At 41.8% G+C, this 18,662-nt stretch overlaps 1 protein-coding gene across 2 annotated transcripts in view; it reads right to left on the bottom strand.

Annotated features, from left to right (window-relative positions):
- LOC115196255 (parvalbumin-7) overlaps positions 1 to 18,662 on the bottom strand; it is a 41,928-nt gene that overhangs the window by 6,569 nt on the left and 16,697 nt on the right. The window contains exon 1 of one of the 2 annotated variants that reach the window (XM_029756912.1): positions 3,969 to 4,047. The exons of the other annotated variant lie outside the window; for it this stretch is intronic. The gene's annotated coding sequence lies outside the window, so the exon portion shown is untranslated. Of the gene's footprint in view, positions 1 to 3,968; positions 4,048 to 18,662 lie in introns of those variants that run through there. 2 annotated transcript variants of the gene reach the window in all.

Below are 18,662 nucleotides of genomic sequence, written 5' to 3' on the forward strand. Positions count from 1 at the left end.
GTATGTATGTCTGTGTGCTGTTGGTGAGATAATGTTTTGCAACATTGTGTGTCTGGATTCATATACCTTGTAGGGCTCTTACTTACAATTGATTTTACATTTAAATGCCCACTACGCAAGTGAATCAGAATGATTTAAACACAAATTGGGGACTGTGCTTGTTTAAGCCTTCTTTACAGCAGAAACATTTTATTGGAGAATTTTGATTCAGAATGATAGCCAATTTGTAACTGAATAGTTGAAATTGTGTACAGAACAGCTCAACTGGGTGGCTACAACACAGTGTTGTAGCTCCAATGGTAATGATGTATTTATTTATGGCTGCTATCTTGTGCTATGTATCTAATCTAATGTTTGCTATTCATCAGAACAAATGCTAGCCTCTCTTGTCATGGTAACAGCTTCTCTTGTCATGGTAACAATACCAAAACACAAAGAGCAGTGATCCAAGCGGCATGGCCATAAAAACAACACCCAGATGAATTGTGGGAGATCATCTTTGGACATAACACCAAAGTCCATTATGTTATGTGACAGCATGGTGCTGAAAATAACTGCTGAGCTACCTACCTACTGTACTGCCACAGTACAACTAAACAATCAGACCTGACTTCAAATACTTAAAAAAATACTTTATCTGTACTTGACTAAATGTGACTGTAGCAATGGAACCAATAGAGCGGTCCCAGTGCAACCTTGCCCACCTGGCTATCCAGGTAGGATAATGCAAAAAATATTTCATATAGTATCTGAACCCAGGTCTAGCTTACATTGCGTAGTAGTAGGGACTCTCCTGGATGGCACACAAAGGTACCGCTATGACTCGCAGAATTATTTTTTTATTTCACCTTTATTTAACCAGGTAGGCAAGTTGAGAACAAGTTCTCATTTACAATTGCGAACTGGCCAAGATAAAGCAAAGCAGTTCGACACATACAACAACACAGAGTTACACATGGAGTAAAACAAACACAGTCAATAATACAGTAGAAAAATAAGTAAATATACAATGTGAGCAAATGGGGTGAGATAAGGGAGGTAAAGGCAAAAAAGGCCATGGTGGCAAAGTAAATACAATATAGCAAGTAAAGCACTGGAATGGTAGATTTGTAGTGGAAGAAAGTGCAAAGTAGAAATAGAAATAATGTGGTGCAAAGGAGCAAAATAAATAAATAAATACAGTAGGGGAAGAGGTAGTTGTTTGGGCTAAATTATAGAAGGGCTATGTAGAGATGCAGTGATCTGTGAGCTGCTCTGACAGCTGGTGCTTAAAGCTAGTGAGGGAGATAAGTGTTTCCAGTTTCAGAGATTTTTGTAGTTCGTTCCAGTCATTGGCAGCAGAGAAGTGGAAGGAGAGACGGTCAAAGGAGGAATTGGCTTTGGGGGTGACCAGAGAGATATACCTGCTGGAGTGCGTGCTACCGGTGGGTGCTGCTATGGTGACCAGTGAGCGGAGATAAGGGGGGACTTTACCTAGCAGGGTCTTGTAGATGGCCTGGAGCCAGTGGGTTTGGCGACGAGTATGAAGCGAGGGCCAGCCAACGAGAGCGTACAGGTCGCAGTCGTGGGTAGTATATGGGGCTTTGGTGACAAAACGGATGGCACTGTGATAGACTGCATCCAGTTTATTGAGTAGGGTATTGGAGGCTATTTTGTAAATGACATCGCCGAAGTCGAGGATCGGTAGGCTGGTCAGTTTTACGAGGGTATGTTTGGCAGCATGAGTGAAGGATTCTTTGTTGCGAAATAGGAAGCCAATTCTAGATTTAACTTTGGATTGGAGATGTTTGATGTGAGTCTGGAAGGAGAGCTTTCAGTCTAACCAGACACCTAGGTATTTGTAGTTGTCCACATATTCTAAGTCAGAACCGTCCAGAGTAGTGATGCTGGACGGGCGGGCAGGTGCAGGCAGTGATCGGTTGAAGAGCATGCATTTAGTTTTACTTGTATTTAAGAGTAGTTGGAGGCCACGGAAGGAGAGTTGTATGGCATTGAAGCTCGTCTGGAGGCTTGTTAACACAGTGTCCAAAGAAGGGCCAGAAGTATACAGAATGGTGTTGTCTGCTTAGAGGTGGATCAGAGACTCACCAGCAGCAAGAGCGAAATCATTGATGTATACAGAGAAAAGAGTTGGCCCAAGAATTGAACCCTGTGGCACCCCATAGAGACTACCAGAGGCCCGGACAACAGGTCATCCGATTTGACACATTGAACTGTATCAGAGAAGTAGTTGGTGAACCAGGCGAGGCAATCATTTGAGAAACCAAGACTATTGAGTCTGCCAATGAGGTTGTGGTGATTGACAGAGTCGAAAGCCTTAGCCAGGTCAATGAATACGGCAGCACAGTATTGTTTCTTATCGATGGCGGTTATGATATCGTTTAGGACCTTGAGCGTGGCTGAGGTGCACCCATGACCAGCTCTGAAACCAGATTGCATAGTGGAGAAGGTGCGGTGGGATTCGAAATGGTCAGTAATCTGTTTGTTGACTTGGCTTTTTTCGAAGACCTTAGAAAGGCAGGGTAGGATAGATATAGGTCTGTAGCAGTTTGGGTCAAGAGTGTCCCCTCCTTTGAAGAGGGGGATGACAGCAGCTGCTTTCCAATCTTTGGGAATCTCAGACGACACGAAAGAGAGGATGAACAGGCTAGTAATAGGGGTTGCAACAATTTCTGCAGATAATTGTAGAAAGAAAGGGTCCAGATTGTCTAACCCGGCTGATTTGTAGGGGTCCAGATTTTGCAGCTCTTTCAGAACATCAACTGACTGGATTTGGGAGAAGGAGAAATGGGGAAGGCTTGGGCGAGTAGCTGTGGAGGGTGCAGTGCTGTTGACCGCGGTAGGGGTAGCCAGGTGGAAAGCATGGCCAGCCGTAGAAAAATGCTTATTGAAATTCTCACAAATTCTCATGACTCGCAGAATAATAATGTATTCTTATCTAATCAACTAATCACATCGTCTCATAATTACATCTGGAACAATGGGACAATCAATCATCTACATGCAAATGCCAAACATGTCAATAACGAAACCACGTCACGAGACATTTAAATAAAACACAAACAGAGTAATATAATATTATTAAATAAATAAAAATACGTCAATCGCTTAAGCTATCCGTTAGCATTTAAAGCAACATCTGAAGGCTTGAGGTCATATTTCATCGTGACACACAAACAACACATTGTATTAATAGCAAATGGCACCATATCCCTTATATAGTGCGCTACTTTTTACCAGAGCCCTTTTGGGCCTAGGACAAAAGTAGTGTACTATAGGGAATAGGGTACCATTTGGGATGCATACATTATTTGTCTCTGTTTAATTAACAGAGGCTATAGCCACTAAAACAGTTCACTGACTCCATGAATATGCATTAACATGGAGATATGAGTATCAAATGCACTAATCATACTCAACGTAATCACATACAGAATGTTATGTGGTTATGGGAAGGTTATGGTCCCGAGAGGCATCTTTGTTAAAAAATGTAATAACTAAATACTATTTCACAGTGTCAGCAATTTTCACCATACTTAGTTAATGTCCTCTATATCATTGTTGAAAGGTTTGGTCGTTTGGTTCATATTCTCTATACAGTAGCCATTCCCATTATACAATTAACTAACACCACAAATTGCACCTGCTCATGCTATTTTCCAACACATAACTACCTACATACTTAAACAAGATCTTACCCTCACAACTTTGCATATCATTTTTGTCATTTTTTCCCCAAAGTAGCTGTTAGTAAGTGTACTGCAAAATTGCCTAAAATTGAATTATAGATATTCTCTACTGTGGTGACCAATTTATGAAGCCTTTTCCATGTTATTACTAGGTCAATTCCATGTCAATTCAATCAATTCAGGAAGTAAACTGAAATCCCAATGTTTACTTCCTGAATTGGCTGAATTAAAATGGAATTGACCCCAACCCTGGTTGTTGACCAAAGCACGCAGCCTTACCTGAGTTAAGGTGAGGAGTAGTATGGAGGAGATGGAGAAAGGGGCCAGAGAGATAGGGAGGTCTGATAAAGAGACAAGGGTCCACTCCTTTCTTTTTTATACCCCTCCCCTCCGCCTATTTTAGGAGGGAAAGATGGAAACCCTATCGCTTCCCTTAACCACACTTAACTAATCAAACCCCTGCTATTAATAATCACCTGCTCAGTCTCCAGCACCCATTCCACCTGACACCTTTTTCTTTACTCTCTCTCTTTCTCGCCTTCCCTCCACGCATCTGGTTTTCTTACCTTCTTTTCTCACGCCTCCCGCTCAGGGGGCTCTGTCCTTAGATCCTCTTTTGATATTTATCTTTCTCACAAACTCTCTCTTTCTGTGTTTATATATCTCTCTCTTTCCACCTCTCTCTGTCACTCTCTTCATCTCCTAAGCTCTCATTTCTCTCCAACTTCCCCTGTCTCTCACACTTAACCATTCTCAAAGCAGAGATGGGTAGTAGTTCTGTTACATGTATTTGAAATACGTACAGTATTGGAATTACTTCTGAGTATTTTGTATGTCGTATTACACTGGGCTGAACTACAGTCCAATGTATTTTGTAACAAGATATTTTCAAAAGCTGTAATTTTCAAAATAAAAAATACTTTTCTATACCATTTCCTTATAGAAGTTAAACATTTTGTGGCCCCCTTTCACCCTACATTGTTATAAAAAGTATGATGGCACTATGGTGTGATAAGACTATCTGCTAAATTAACGTATACTGTAAATGTACAGTATATGTAAAAATGAACAATTGCAAGGCATGCTGAGTATTATTCTAATGAGCGCCGCCCCGAAACAAGGCCAATGACAATACCCAGTGTGCTTTACAGTTGTTAATTTTCACATAGACATTTACAGTACATTTTTGTCATTTAACAGATGCTCTTATCCAGAGTGTCAATGCATTCAACTAAGGTAGATTAACAACAACATATCACAGTCATAGCAAGTAAGACGTTTCTGTAACCGTTACTGAGAATGTTGTTTCTATTCGACCGTTTAGTAGCAATGTATTTTTATACTTTATAACAAAAAAGATATGTATTTAAATTAACTACAATACTTTACAAAAGTATCTTATATTTTATTTTGATACATTGGTCTTTAGGGTATTTTAAAGTTGTATTTTCTAATTGTAATTTCTTATTTATGCCCATCCCTATCTCAAAGTCTCTCTCATTTACCTTTCCTTCTCATGGGGGATTAAAACAATCAGCCAACTTCCTTAATCCATCGCTTTATATCCACCTTCATTATCCTATTCCTTTCTTTGTCTGTCCCTAATGAATCTATATATAGCAGACACAAGTCAAAGCAAAGCTGAAGGTAGATCCTGATCATAACTGTGAAATCTGATATCCGTGGGCTACCTTATGCTCTATGTTCATATGAGTTTGTCCCAAATGACACCCTATTTCCTATATACAGATGTAGCATCGTCATTTGACCACTATTGTCATAGCAAAATAATTATGCAGCACGTTTGAACGTTGCTTGATCGGTGGTTAGACTATTAGCTGGTCAAAATTAGGCTATATGAAAAGTACAATACTGTTAATATAACCGTGTTTTAATGTGAATTCTCAGAAACAAAAGGGTGATCAAATAAAGATCCCATAGATGTACAGTGTAGGTGTGGTCAAAAGTAGTGCACTATATAGGGGACAGGGTGTCATTTGGGACACAGGCTACATTACTTTGTGGGGAAAGAATCCGAACAGGGTCTCGGCATCAATTAATCATAAAACATAGAGGCTGGTGGGTTAGGTCACTCTGGCGCAGGCAACACCCCCCCAGGAATCGCCAAAGCTTGTCATATATAGATATGTCTTACTGAATATGGCTGTACCAGTGGACTGCACACATCAGCTGTTTCCATGTCTGAGGTATTATTGAAGGGTGTGTGTTTGGGGGTTATTGTGTGTGTGTACAGTGTGTGTGTGTGTGTGTGTGTGTGTGTGTGTGTGTGTGTGTGTGTGTGTGCATGCATGCATGTGTGTGTACTCGTTGACCTTTGTAAAGGTGGGTTTGAAGGCAGAGATGGGGCCTGCGATGTGGGCTGCGGTGCTACTGTATTGTACTTAAAGAGAACAATAAACAGGTTTACTATAGGATAGGATGGGGAGGCAATGGTGGTGGTTGTGGTGGTGGTGTGGGTCACTGAGTTCCCATGTATAAATGTACTGGGACATGGTGTGATGAGGAGGGATTTGCTCCTCTGTAGGGGACCTCAGTGACTGCAGCTATTAAACCTTATTACCATATCTCATTTGGGACTGTTTATGGAGCAGATGCTGTACTTTTTAAAAAACCTGATAAAGTTTTGTTTCTGGAATGACATGCATTTCTCAAATTAGGTTAATCATGCAGATTCGTCGTTGAGTCATCGTGACATATTTCCAATCAATGACTTTGATATGGAACACCTCCCCATCTGTACTTCTCTGCAATTTGCCACTCTATAATTTATCCCTCTTTTTCTCCTATCCCTTATTCCCTCTGGTACCACTCATGGGAATGTTATTCCCCCGTCCAATTCTAATACGCTGAAGCACTTTATCTTTTTAACTCTCTCTCCTCTCTTTCCTTTCAACATATCATCCCTTCCGCCTTCTGTTCACTGCATGAAGAGGTATATAAAGCACCCTCCTTTTAAGGGGCCCCTTTCTTCCTTTCTTCCACTAAACTTTTGTGTTCTCCAGCCTTACTTAGACTAAATGTATCATCCTCCTCTCTCTGCCTTTCAGGGCCATGCAGCCAAAAGCCACCAAGAGGCTTGACTTAACCCCATAGAGTGCTTGGTTGTTGTCTGGGGCTCTCCCAAGGAGGGATGACAGTGGTGCTCAGTGGTGGAGCCTGAGTGGTGGCAGAAACGGACTGGCCATAGGGCAATTCAGGAAAATACCAGATGGGCTGGTCCATCTTTAGCTCAGTGGGTCGATGATACATTTTTTAGGGGCTAATATTGAGGGTCTGCAAAGAAAAAATGGACTGGTGTGGGGTTTCAAGGAAATGCCGGGCCGGTTTCTGGTCACTGGCTTTCCCTGGGTGGAGGGGTGGTGCAAGGGGGAAGCGAAAAGGCGAGCTGAAGGGTGGTGAGATGCATAAACAGGTTGTATCAAAATCAGTGTTGATGGGAGTTTTTTCACCCCAAGGTGTCAGGGCCTGGAGGGTAGAGGGTGAAATGACATCGGTTCTCTTCCAAATCTCAACCTCTACCCCAATGCCCTAGCTGTCATTAACATGCATGGCACCTGACACCATCAAACATCTTTTGAGTAGTTTTGTCTAGGAATTGATGGAAGTTCATGGAATTCTCTGCTCCTTTGATTTCAAAAGGAGTTTTTGTTTAGATTTCTGTTGGTTAATTTGAAAGGTTTTTGTTGAGGTTGACTATTTGAAAATGGATGTATCAATAGGGAAATCAAAAGTTCCTTGTCGGTTTGTTGACAGGGTGCGTGTTTGTGTTGTTTATCCCCAACAAAGCACACAAAGCACATCGACGGGGCTGTTGTGGAACAGGTCAGAAGCTGGTATTTCTGTTTTTTATTTGTAGTAAATCTGCAAAAACATTTTTTTTAAACTGTTTTTAGCTTTCTCATTATGGGGTATTGTGTGTAGATTGACGAGGATTTTTTAAATTTTTATAAAATTTAGAACAGAATGTGGAAAAAGGAAAGGGCTGAATACTTTCCAAATGCACTGTATATGTACATATCTACCTCAATTACCTTGTTCCCTACTCATCGACTCGGTACTGGTACCCTGTGCATATAGCCAAGTTATCGTTACTCATTGTGTACTTATTCCTTGTGTTATTATTTTATATTTACTTATTCCTTGTGTTGTTATTTTTTTTTAATTGCTACTATCTTTTTTTATCTCTGTATTGTTGGCAAGGGCCCGTAAGGAAGCATTTCACTGTTAGTCTTACACCTGTTGTTTACGAAGCATGTGACAAATAACATTTGATTTGATTTGAAACTGTAATGAGTTCAGTTGTAAGTAATTTCGAGTGTTTTTTGAGTGTTTGATTTCAGTTCGTCTCAGTCTTAGTTGAACACACTGACATTTTCACACTAGGCCTACTCTGAAACAAAGTTATAATATGAAACAAAATGTCAAATATGGCAATAAAACTTGCCAAACCACATATTTCATTTTTACATTTCAGGTAGGCGACTGTCATTCGAAGGCCTCCTCTTTATAACACACTTCCTAGCGAGAGCCACTTCTTGTGGCTGAAGAAAGCACAAATATGTTTACATATTTCCATGTTTCCCTGCCTGGAATAACAAAGACAGAGTTATTCTGAGGAAGACAAAGTGAGAGGATAAAACTGAATACGTTTTAGAGGAACCCGGATTTTAGGGAACGAAAGAGAGCGAGGGGGGACAGGGGGTGGGGGATGGAGGGAAGCTTTGAAAAAGTCCTAAAAAAGCTCAGCTAAAACAGACAAAATCTCAGTCCCTTTGAAACTGACAGCTTTTGAAGAGGCAGAAGTCAGGGCTGTGCGGCTGGTCCAGGGTGAGATGAGAGGTAGTGGGATCTCCAAATGTCATCTTTGCAGAACAGTGTGGGTCTGGATGAAAAGTTGGATGATATGAAGGCTTGAAACAACCGCGGTTTAAATAAAAGCGTCAGCATTTTTCTTTCAAACGAGGTGACATCTTTTTTCTTCTTCTTTTATGTACATTTTGGAGTGCCAGCCTTTTCTTGTCGCCTGGTTTATTTACTGTATCATTAGTATCCAGTGAAACAGTGGTGAAGTCTGTTTCAGCAAACCACTGAAAGCAATGCATTGTTTGCTTGTTTGTTTAGCTGTGCTGCGCTGAGCCTTGCCACCTGGCAGTAGGTGTGGGTATGTAGGGGCATTACTGTTGCCGTCTGTCTGGCCTGCTGTGGGACATCACATGATAGACCCATTACTGAGAATCATCGTCCTCCCTTCAACTATTACATTTCTCTGTTTCAGCATTTTCTCCAAAGGAGACACAGAGCGAAAAATGACACTGAAAGTGATAAAGAGAACAAGGGATGAAGGGAACATGAAAGCCATAAAGAAAGAGAGAAAGACCAAGGGTAGGAAATGGAGAGGCAATAGAATGAGATACTGTCCAAGGGGAGGTAGAGAGAGACAGAGAGAGGGAGAGAGAGGCAGAAAGAGAGAGAGACAATGAGAGATAGAGAGAGAGAGAGAGAGAGAGAGAAAGGACAAGATGGACAAGGACATCCATGGGTCCTGACAGAGGGAATGATAGGAGAATGAGAGCTGGACGGCCATGGGACAGAAATTAATGAGTTGTTTAATAAAGGAGCTACTGGGTCGTCCATCTGCAAGGATCCTCCCTTAGCCTTAACAAATGGGAGTCTGCATTTGAAACATTAAGACGGATGGGCCTCTTCTCTCTCTCCATATGATCAGCCGTTCTGTTGCAATGATGTAACGCTGTTTCGTGTCGCGAGCATCTTCTGATGCAAGAAAAGACAGGGCTGAGGAAGACACACCCAAAAGAGAATACCAAGAGATGCACAGAGATAGTAAGAATGATGGGCCAGTCAGGAGGCTAGGAGAGAAATAGTGTGCAGAAGATACAGAGGAAAGAGACAGTAAGAATGATGGGCCAGGCAGGAGGCTAGGATAGAAGCAGTGTGCATAAGAAACAGAGGAAAGAGACAGTAAGAAAGAGAAAGGAGCGGCAGGGAGAGAAAGAGGTCAAATAGAGTTTTGGTCGGATGTGGTGTAGGAAGGTTGCTCAATCTATAGGGAAAAACATAAGATGGACAGCAGTGTCTTGTCGTCAATCTCAAAGGACGACCATACAGTCAGGCTGAAAGTTAACTAGCCCAATCATCAACGATGGACAGTGTAATGGAAGTGATTTGGTGAACTGCGCTCGCGGGATTAGTAGCCTAACCTTTTCTTAGACCTGAAGACTTGTGTTAGCTCCTCAAGTTAATGCCTAGGCTTTAGCTTAGCCTGCTAACAGACCCAGTTGGTCACACCAGTATGGACAACCAATGTGAATTTTGCCAACAAATCTGAACTAAATTATTTCAATAAATCTTGAAAGCCCCTTGAGATGACGGTGGCCGCAATAGAAAAGCTGAACCTCAACAGAGACGATGGGGTGGGTTATTCACACAGTGTACCCTAGTCCTATATGCAATGTACTCCTTTTGACCAGGGTCCTATGGGCTCTGGTCAAAAGTAGTGAACTATATAGGGAATAAGGTGCCACTTGGGACGCAGGCAGAGTATCAGAGCTGGTCTGTACTGGACTTGGCACAGGAAGGTGTGTAATCCCTTCAACAGGTGCCTTGGGACCAGAGAGACAGGCTTTGGGAGAATAGGAGGTTGTGAAGGGGAGATATGAGGAAAGAGGGAGAACACGGGGAAAGCGATACGAGGAGAGGGAAGAGAGGGAGAGTAGAAGGGTGTGGGGATTTGAGGAGGGAGGTATAAGCGAAAGGAAGGTGAAGAAATATGAGTTTGAGGAAGGAGAGCGAGTGAGCGAGAGGGAGGTGGGGGGAGAGGGAGTAGAGGGGTGAGGAGATTCTTCAGGAGCATCTATCGACTTACAACTCAAGAGATAGGTGTTGAGTTGCACCCGGCGATGCTACAAATGTAATATGGGAGACAGACGCTGTATCCCTGGCAATGTCGTCATAACTAATGTTGGAAGCTGGCAAGTTTGCATTTGCGGAACGATGTGCGTGAATATGTAATAATAGTATGGGTAATGGATGGAAACAAAACAATTTTTCTAAAAGATTCATCCTTTCTCTTTTTGAGTTATTATTAGTGTGTTGACTATCAAAGGCATTTTTGTCATACATTTTCTAGCTCTCCTTGGGTTCTAATGTCAGTGTGTTCCTGTTTGTTTTAGGAAGCATGTCAGCGGGTCAGTGATACCTTCTCTTCCTCTGTAGGCCAACCAACAAAATGACATTTATAACTGTGTCACTTGAGAATCACACCACCAAGCAAGCACAAAAATGCAAGCATGCATGTCAACACACACGCACAGACACAGACGCAGGCGCAGACGCAGACGCACACACACACACACACACACACACACACACACACACACACACACACACACACACACACACACACACACACACACACACACACACCAAGATCGGTTTGACCTTGAAGGCTACGTGTGTCAGATGTGTGGGTGTAGTATATAGTGTGAATTAACTGTGATAAGACTCTAAATAGTAGCTCTTAGATATATAGCGAGCACTCCACCAGCTCAAGGCCTGAGGCAGCGGGAACACTAATGTTCATTCGACTTAAGAAGCAGTCAGGCTTAAACTGCAGCTCCAAATGGCCACATCACAGCATTATAATAACTACGACAATGATAATTATTCCCCTAAATGTATACTGAACAAAAATATAAACGCAACATGCAACAATTTCAACAAATTTACTGTTAATGTTCATATAAGGAAATCAGTTTATTAGGCCCTAATCTATGGATTTCACTTGACTGGCCAGGGGCGCAGCCATTGGTGGGCATGGGAGGGCATAGCCCCACCCACTTGGGAGCCAGGCTTCAATCAGAATAAGTTCTTCCTCACAAAAGGTCTTTATTACAGGCGGAAATACTCCTCAGTTTCATCAGCTGTCCGGGTGGCTGGTCTCAGATGAACCCGCAGGTGAAGAAGCCGGATGTGGAGATCTGCCGTGGTTACACGGGGTCTGCGCTTGTGAGGCCGGTTGGACGTACTGCCAAATTCTCTAAAGCGACGTTGGAGGTGGCTTATGGTAGAGAAAATAACATTCAATTCTCTGGCAACAGCTCTGGTGGACATTCCTGCAGTCAGCATGCCAATTCCACGCTTTTCAAAACTTGAGACATCTGTGGTATTGTGTGGTGTGACAAAACTGCACATTTTAGAATGGACTTTTATTGTCCCCAGCACAAGGTGCACCTGTGTAATGATCATGCTGTTTAATCAGCTTCTTGATATGCCACACCCGTCAGGTGGATGGATTATCTTGGCAAAGGAGAAATGCTCACTAACAGGGATGTAAACAAATTTGTGCACAACATTTGTGAGAAATATGTTTTATGTACGTACGGAAATGTCTTTACATGTTGTGTTTATATTTTTGTTCAGTACTAGTTGTTGTTGAACAGATTTAAAAGACTGCCGCTGGTTCTGGCTCGTGTCCATTTAGGGTAGGGGTGGGCAACTCCAGTCCTCGGGGGCCTGATTGGTGCCACACTCTTTCTCCATTCCTAGCAAACACAGCTGATTAATCAAATTGCATTCTAAACTGAAAATCACGATTAGGTGATTATTGGAGTCAAATGTGTTAGCTGGGGCTGGGGCAAAACTGGGACAACAATCAGGCCCCCAAGGACTGGAATTGCACACCCCTGATTTAGTGGGATATGCTATCTCTGTCTGTGTTGCCAAATGTACTACATTATAAAAACATTAAAGAGACGGCAGCGCTCACAAAGACGGAACACACACCCCTGAAATTGAAACGTCAACACCGGCCGGCTGGCCTGGACATCCATTCAGTCAGGGGTGCGTCCATTTAAGAGGGAGTGGAGTGTATTCACATATTAACAAATACAATAGGTTCTTGAAGGGCCCATTAACAAACCACTACCGTTAACTCTACGCTCCCTGTTCTGCCCCGGGACCCAGCCGCATTGCAGTTAAAATGGAAGTCTGTTCATAGGTGAAGGATGCCTTAAATTGCTTGGTTGGGAAGGCCTGTATTATTACATCACACAATCAATTAGCTGTTACATGGGCTACGAGGGTGGTGTGTGTGTGTCTTTGTGTGTGCACGTCTCTCTCTCTCTGTATGTGTGCGCGTGTGTGTGTGCACGCGTGGGTGTGTGTGTGTGTGTGTGTGTGTGTGTGTGTGTGTGTGTGTGTGTGTGTGTGTGTGTGTGTGTGTATGTGTGTATAGGCAGCATGTGGGAGTCAGGGGGTAGCCACCATAGAGCAATTAAGACAAGCTAATGCACCGCCGCCCGTGCACATCGATCCACTATACTCTAATATCCCTCAGCAGTCCCAGTCATTAGTGTGTCCAAAATGGCACTATATGGGGAATTGGGTGCCATTTGGGATGCACCCATTAGATTTATTACAGGCGATCCAATAGCCAACCGCACCACAGTGTAATTACCTAAAGAAGCATTAATCGTTTGGGATATTTATTTAGTAGTGTATAGGTGGTGTTAGGTTTAAAAGTGTGTAGCAGATTTTGAAGTGGGGGGGTCATGAGTGTCTTTTTCAGATGCGCTCAATATAGAGAATGAGCTTAAAGACAGTAATTGTTGCTCTCTCTCTCAGAAGAGATAGCAACCTTCACAAAATATCCCATTTCAGTTTCGGAGAAACTAAACAAAATGTTGGTTCATTTCATTCACACTTATTTGGGGGATTCCAGTCGACACATTTCCAACTTAATGGGCGACACACACACACACACACACACACACACACACACACACACACACACACACACACACACACACACACACACACACACACACACGCCGTTGTCTTCTAATTGGGGAGTCAGGGGATTTGTCTCATAGTCTTTGAACAACTCTCTTCAGAATCATTCATGATTTGTGTGAACAAACAGAAACAATTAATCTTTTACCAAAAAGATAGAATAACCAACCCCTGCTGTTACATCTGAGAAAAGCCATAGAGGGATCGCTGGTTAAAATCATTTTGAAACTCACATAAAAGTTAATACTCCCAGCTTCAATTTAATCTTTTAAAATAGAATAGTAGCTGTCATTGCTCCAGTGACCTAATTTATCAGTCATGCATAGGCACAAATCTGTGCGTAAACCATGCGTGAGATCATTTCCACGCAAAGTGTGAGATTTATCAATATAAACGTTTGCTGGAGAGTGTGCGTAAATTTACATTCCGCGCCCCCGAGGAAACGAATTAGCAGAATAAAAAAATCCCCTAAAAATCTGTACATTTAAACTAGAGAAATATTTTTTTTGCATTGGGTGCGTCTCAATCCCCTGCATCCGCCTACGTCGCACTTCCGCATCTGAAGTGAAAGGTGACAGAGCTAGAGCTGTGTTTGTCAGACCATGAAACATGCCGGAAACCGGTCTTCTAACAAAATCCTCTGTAGCTTCCGAACAGTTTGGCCTACATGGAAAGACACTCATATGAGCACGATGATGTTCTCCGCTTTGCTCTATGACCTTCACAAGTGTCAGGAGACTCTGAAGTTGGTACAGCCGATCTGCCAGCTTCTGTCTGTATCGTCCGAAACGTTTGGGATACCCCCCTTAACATTTTCATACGTACCAAAAAACATTTTTAAAAATGTAATAAATAAAAATGACAAAAAAAACAAGTGTGATCATTCTACAGTGGTCCCTGCAGCATACGCTCAAACCTGTGTGATTAGAACGCTTAATTAGAACGTCCAGTTTCGATTGACGCAAGTCAGCATTTGAGCTAGCCACACTGGTTTTTCACAGAAACATTTTGCTCAAACACCGTCCTTACAAAGTTATGTCCTGAATGTGACAAGTTCATTTTTGGATGCAATGTTCAGACATTCACAGAAGTAGCTACCACGTACACAATCATCCAAACGGGAAAATGTAGACTACATTAGTTCTAACGCTAACTGAGGAAAGACTAAAGTAACACAAGCGGCCATATTTAGAGAATTCTCGGCTGACAGAAACCACAACATGAATTAGCTAATAGCAATTACTATTATAATTCATCACATCACAGGTGAACACAACATTGATCGTAATGACTGAGTAAAACACTTTCTAGAAATCGAAAGTATTCCGAGGATGGGTAGTTTGTGCGCTCCGCCATGTTTGTTTTTTCATGTCAACCAAAGATAATAAGAGGAGAGAAGATGAGTTTGATCTGTTTGCAGTATGCATGTTGAAGGGGGTGTGTCGTCTACAATCATTCACTTCCCTTCATTCACTTCCGGAAGTTTATTCGAAAGATGAGTGAACCATTCCTTCACCCCATTTTAACATCGTTGGTCTGATGGAATGCATTATATAATGTCAACAAACATGGCGCCACACATAGCTGGCAAATAGCTTAGCATTAGCTTATTATAGTACAGTACAACCTTCAAAAAAGTTAATTGCTTTGCCACATTTTTTGCAGTATTACTTTAGTGCCTTGTTGCAAACAGGATGCATGTCTTGTAATATTTGTATTCTGTACAGACTTCCTTCTTTTCACTCTGTCAATAAGGTTATTATTGTGGAGCAACTACAATGTTGTTGATCCATCCTCAGTTTTCTTCTATCGCAGCCATTAAACTCTGTAACTGTTTTAAAGTTGTGATTGGCCTCATGGTGAAATCCTACAGGAGTTTCCTCCCTCTCCGGCAACTGAGTTAGGATCTTTGTAGTGACTGGGTGTATTGATACACCATTGAAAGTGAAATTAATAACTTCACCATGCTTAAAGGGATGTTCAACATCTGCTTTTTTTAAAAAATGTTTACCCATCTACAAATTGGAAAACGGTCTTTGTGGTTGAATCTGTGTTTGAAATTCACTGCTCGGCTGAGGGATCTTACAGATAATTGTATGTGTGGGGCACAGAGATGAGGTAGTCAAAAAATATGACTATTATTACTATTATTGCTCACAGAGTGAGTCCATGCAACTTATTATGTGACTTGATAATCAAATGTTTACTCCTGAACTTATTTAGGCTTGCCATAACAAAGGGTTTGAATACTCGAAGACATTTCAGTTTTTCGTTTTTAATTAATTACTTAAAATTTTGAAAAACATAATTCCACTTTATGGGGTATTGTGTGTAAAAAAACTATATTTAATCAATTTTAAAATCAGGCTGTAACACAACAAAATGTGGAAAAAGTCAAGGGGTGTTAATACTTTCTGAAGGCACTGTATGTTGCCCTAAAAGTTGTGCAAAGTTGGTAGAATCTTAATGAAAATGATTCACAGCTGTAATGGCTGCCAGAGATGCTTTCCGCAAGTTTTAACTCAGGGGGTGGAGACTTATCCAATTATGATACTGTATTTTTTTGTGGAACATTTTCTAAAACTTTCATTCACTTTGAAAATGTGGAGTAGGTTGCATAGATTTATAGGACAAAATCACATTAAACTCCTTTTTAGATTTAATATTGAGGCAGCAAAATGAGAAAAACATTCAAGGGGGTGTAGACTTTCTATGTGCACTGTATGTTGAACATTTGTGAAATTGTGAGAGTAATAATTAAATAATTTTTCTATTTCATTGTATTTCCATTGTGAATTCATGCAACATTTCTTTACAGGCTATATCATATAATTTGACCACATCAGTGCATTTGTTAAGATAATAATCCATATAATGTACAGTAGTTTGTTAAATTAGAGGCACGTGTGAAAGTGAAACCATTGTTGAAACACTATAAAAGACTGAGGTAATGGTCTCTTTTTAGAAACAGGTGGGACTTTTTTGCAGAAAGTACAGATTTGGTCATCAAATGTTGTTTCACAAAACCAATCTTATAGGATTTTAGCAAGGTTTTAGACCTACTTATGTAAATGTGATATTTCAACAACAACAAAAATTATACATTTCTAAAATGTTCTAAAAACCATTTCCTTCTTTGTAATTATGGGGTACTGTGATGAGGTTAAAAAAAACAATTTAATACATTTTATAATAAGGCTGTAACTTAATAAAATGTGGAAAAAGTTAAAGGGTCAGAATACTTTCCGAATGCACTGTATATGGTCAAAATATATATGGTCAGTTGTAGCTTGACCAGTAAAAAATTCAGTTACTAAGAGAGGACCATTAGGACAATTCAAGTTACTTTAGCTATGGCAAATATACTTAAAATGAGTAGGCAACACTCATCAATAGGCTATCCATCCTCAACAGTTCCCTCCTGTAGGCGTATAGGTCAACATTGCTGTTCTGCAGAATGAACGAGTCGTGCTATTGCTGTTCTGCAGAATGAACGAGTCGTGTGCTCCACCTGGCCACCTTGCCACCACATTCAGCAGCGTCTTTTGCGCATCACATCACATACTGTAACCATAGTTGAACTCATTTTGGGATAGTGCTTTTATGGCGATGTGGGTGACGTCTATTGCTCCATTCGAATTTGGGAACCCATTGAAGGCAAAGAAACCCCTCTGACATCAACCTGTTGTGCGCTGGTGTATGGAAAGTGTACGTAACTGTTTGTTTTGCTGATTATTGCATCCAAAACATTGTCTCATCAAAGGCTGTGAGATGCCGATCAGCGAACTCCAGCTGAAAAGTGCCCATTGCAATAACCCGCCGCTTGAAAGCACTTGGATGTGCACCGAAATGGCATGTGTTTGCCTTTTTTAAAGTAAGTTCGGACCCTTTACTCAGTACTTTGTTGAAGCACCTTTGGCAGCAATTACAGCCTCTAGTCTTCGTGGGTATGAAGATACAAGCTTGACACACCTTAATTTGAGGAGTTTCTCCCATTCTTCTCTGCAGATCCACTCAAGCTCTGTCATGCTGGTTGGGGATCGTCGCTATTTTCAGGTTTCTCTGGAGATGTTCGATTGGGTTCAAGTCCGGGTTCTGGCTGGGCCACTCAAGGACATTCAAGGACTTGTCCCGAAGCCACTCCTGTGTTGTCTTGGCTGTGTGCTTAGGGTCACTGTCCTGTTGGAAGGTGAACCTTCGCCCCAATCTGAGGCCCTGAGTGCTCTGGAGCAGGTTTTCATCAAGGATCTCTCTGTACTTTGCTTCGTTCATCTTTCCCTCGATTCTGACTAGTCTCCCAGTCCCTGCCACTGAAAAACATCCCCACAGCATGATGCTGCCACCACCATGCTTCACCGTAGGGATGGTGCCAGGTTGCCTCCAGACGTGACGCTTGGCATTCAGGCCAAAGAGTTCAATCTTGGTTTCATCAGACCAGATAATCTTGTTTCTCATGATCTGAGAGTCTTTAGGTGCCTTTTGGCAAACTCCAAGCGGGCTGTCATGTGCCTTTTACTTAGGAGTGGCTTCCGCCTGGCCACTCTACCATAAAAGCCTGATTGGTGGAGTGCTGCAGAGATGGTTGTCCTTCTGGAAGGTTCTCCCATCTCTATAGAGGAACTCTGGAGCTCTGTCAGAGTGACCATCGGGTTCTTGGTCACCTCCCTGACCAAGGCCCTTCCCCCCGATTGCTCAGTTTGGCCGGGTGGTCAGCTCTAGGAGGAGTCTTGGTGGTTTCAAACTTCTTCCATTTAAGAATGATGGAGGCCACTGTGTTCTTGGGGACCTTCAATGCTGCAGAATTTTTTTGGTACCCTTCCCCAGATCTGTGCCCAAGAACACAGATCTGAGCTCTACGGACAATTCCTTCGACCACATGGCTTGTTTTTTGCTCTGACATGCACTGTCAACTGTTGGAACTTATATAGATAGGTGTGTATCTTTCCAAATCATGTCCAATCAATTGAATTTACCACAGGTGGACTCCAATCAAGTTGTAGAAACATCTCAAGGATGATCAATGGAAACAGGATGCACCTGAGCTCAATGTCGAGTCTCATAGCAAAGGGTCTGAATACTAATGTAATTAAGGTATTTCTGTTTTTTATTTTGTATTAATTTGCAAGAATTTCAAAAAACCTG

The sequence above is a fragment of the Salmo trutta genome, chromosome 1 (assembly GCF_901001165.1).
Source record: "Salmo trutta chromosome 1, fSalTru1.1, whole genome shotgun sequence".
In the NCBI taxonomy this organism is placed as follows: Eukaryota; Metazoa; Chordata; class Actinopteri; order Salmoniformes; family Salmonidae; genus Salmo; species Salmo trutta.